This window comes from Chenopodium album, chromosome 10 (assembly GCF_948465745.1).
Source record: "Chenopodium album chromosome 10, dcCheAlbu1.1, whole genome shotgun sequence".
In the NCBI taxonomy this organism is placed as follows: Eukaryota; Viridiplantae; Streptophyta; class Magnoliopsida; order Caryophyllales; family Amaranthaceae; genus Chenopodium; species Chenopodium album.
This window is the reverse complement of record NC_137843.1, coordinates 45,136,665-45,140,030: the sequence shown is the minus strand read 5'-3', so window position 1 is coordinate 45,140,030 and position 3,366 is coordinate 45,136,665.

Below are 3,366 nucleotides of genomic sequence, written 5' to 3'. Positions count from 1 at the left end.
ATCTGGGCTCTCACTCCTCTAGCTATAGCAAATCCTATCCTAGTGAAGATATGAGCTGCAGCACGAGCCCCAATGTCTTGAGTCTTCGAGAACTTCTGGATTCGCTTTAGCAATGCAACAACCTCCTTTTCTAACTCCCCAATAGAAGAGAAAAAGAAAGGAAGGAAGTCATATCCAATTGCTCGACAACTGGATTCGCACTTGACTCGCTTCCGATTGGCCGCATCAGTCACTACCCGTCCAGGAACAAAGCCAGATAGCCTAGACTGTGTCAAAGGAGAATACCCTGTCAAGTCAACGCAGACATCGCGACCACGATCCCAGGAATAAAGTAACACATCTGCAGGCCTGAAGGCCCCGTCATTTCCTCTAGATAACCCAAAGTCCACCTCCTTTCTGGATGTAATCTCAGACCGATAGCAAACATCAACAAGGGTATCCCGAACAATATTATGCCGATGTTTAATGCCTACAATACCAGCACACGACACCGCATGATCACCGAAAATATCCCTAGAAAAAACCCTTGAACAAGCAGAGCACGGCGACAAGACAGAGAATAAAGGAACACCCAAGCGGTAACACAACACACATCGGTAAGTCTTTACGTTCATCGTCTGACCCAACCCAAAAATAAGAACTTCCCGAAGCCAAGCAGAGGTGTGATCTCCTTGCTGCGATTTCCACAATGCTGATTGACAAGGAGATAAAGAGAAGGTGGATTCTGCAAATGCGGTAACCTTTGTGAAATATATATCTGCAATTTCTTCATGAGTTTAGGGACAACGACCTCACTAGGATTACTCAAAATGTCAGACTCAACCGTTCCATTAAACAGATGCACCGCATCCACGAAGGCTTGACCAAGGCCAACAATGCCAACATGCCGTAGAAGCTTTGTCTGCAACCCAACAGACTGTAACCGAGAGGCAAGAAAAGCATAATGACGAACATCACCTGCGGAATAAACACCAAGCCCACCAAATGCAAATGGTAAAGTGGCAAGCTGCCTCTGCCAATCGCCAAACCCAGGCCCCGAAGCAGTAACGATACGCTCCAAGGAAGATCGAAGAGCCTCATCGAAAGCGCGCTGAGCCACCTCAAAAGTACTTGGAGGACAAGTACACAAGGCAAAATAGAGTTTAGAAACTTCGGTACACGCCCTAAGCAACAACAACTCACATTGGGGATCATCGAGTTTAGCAACCCTATCCATTAGAGAAATGGTCTTGGTCACCCTTTACATCATAAGGTCACCTCCAAAACTGGGATCAGAACTAGCGGGACCACTAAGCAGCTTAACACCATGTGAAGGTCGAGCAATTTGAGGCGGAAAGACACCCACAAGCCTGCTTTGAGGGTCCTCTGAAGGCTAGAAAATTTCAGTTTTTTCCACATTGAGTTGTAACCCAAAACGAGGTCCTTCCTCCATAATCAACTGCAGAACCTTCCCCACCACCAAAGTGTCACCAATAATAGTGTTGTCATCCAAATACCACGCCTGAAGACATAAAAACTACAAAGTCAAACAATTTACAAGAAATTGGTGAACATCACCTGTGGAATGAACACCAAACCCTCCAAACGCAAATGATAAGGTGGCTGATGTGTCCAATTTATATAGTATTTTACCCCCATCCCTTGGTCATAATTGGTAGTGTTTTTGGCTCTTTAGAGCCACTTTTATTACAAATATGTGTTTTCTAGTGTTTTCGTAGTTTTGGTTGAGTTTTATAGGGAATTGCACTCTTGGAGCATTTTCCCGGGATTTTATGGAGCGACTACGAGCATTGGAGGAGCATGACCATCTTTCGTAGTCCAAGATCGGTTAGAGTCATCGAACCGGTGATTAAGGGCTCAACTTATGAGAAGATGAGGCATTGGACCGAATGATTAAAGCGCCAAGGAGGATATTTGGTTTGGGCCGAGTTACAAGCCTAAACAAGGAGTCCAAGTAGCCCGAAGGGTCTCCGCCCGATGGCGCGCCCGATCGGGCGCGAGAAGAGAAGCTCACGAAGGAAAAAAAAGGCGGGCCCGATCGAGCGGTGCCTCGCCCAATCGGGGGCGTGTTTTTGAGGAGAAGTTTAAGCGTCGTTTAAGTTGTTTTAATTTAGGATTTTCGAGCTTAGTTTTTAGGATACGCTTTTGTTAAGCGAGTTGAGTATTCTTTTTTCTCCCTTCCCTTACTCTCTCTCTCTTTCTCTCTCTAACTTTTCTCTCTCTCTCTCCTATAAAACTCTAGTATTATTTTCTCTCTCTGCAACTCTTTGTCTAATTCCATCTCTTGTTTCCTTCAACTTTGGTAACGATTTCTTCTTCTTTAATCTCAGCTATTTATTTTATTTCTTCCATCATGACTTGTTTAATTGCTTTGTTTAGTTTATGTTCGATTATGTCTGAGTAGTTTTCTTTCTAGGGTTTATGGGGATCCATAAATAATATGAAGGGGTAATTTATTGTTGTTGATTGTCAATGCTTGATTAATTTCCTATTGATTGATTTAATGCTCTGTGACTAGATTAAGCCTGATCTTTTATGCATGAGTTTGACAATATTGATTCGAGATTCGAGAGATGAGAATTGAGGTTTAGGTCTAGTTTCAATAGGCAGGTTAATTTATAAATGGTTAAGTCGAGATTCGAGAGATGAGATTTAATACCGGTAGATTAATTATGTGATTATAATACCTAGCGAAAGCCCTTTATGATCTGATTAATTGATGCAATGATGATTGATTATTATGTTTTACCCTGGAATATTATTTATTGGTGAACCTATGCCCTAGGTCTTTTATTCCTTAATTTTCCTCCTACTTTTATTCCTTTCCACTTTTACTCCTAGTAGTTTAGTTCTCCTTTATAATAACAAATTGGTTACTTGATAATCTAGATTATATAGATTTATTAGGAATAAATTGACTTGTTTCCCTGTGGTTCGACCCTTCTTCCCTTTCTACATAGTTAGTGGATTTAGGTATTATTTTTGATTAGGTGATTACGACTTTAGCCTGTCAGTGGCAAGCTGCCACCGCAATCGCAAAACCCAGGCCCCGAAGCAGTAACAATATCCTCCAAGGAAGATCAAAGATCCCCATCGCATGTGCGTTGAGCCGCCTCAAAAGTACTAGGAGGACAAGTACACAAAACAAAGTAGAATTTAGAAACTTCGGTACATGCCCTAAGAAATAACAACTCACACTAAGGATCATCAAGCTTAGCAACCATATCCAATTCATACTTTATTTCATAAATCATAATACTCAATTTAATTCAATCATTATTCAATTCACATAAAACATGTTGATCAAATCAAAACACTTTTAATAAAGTATCTATCCATCTAAACGTACCTTGATTCCCAATCTCA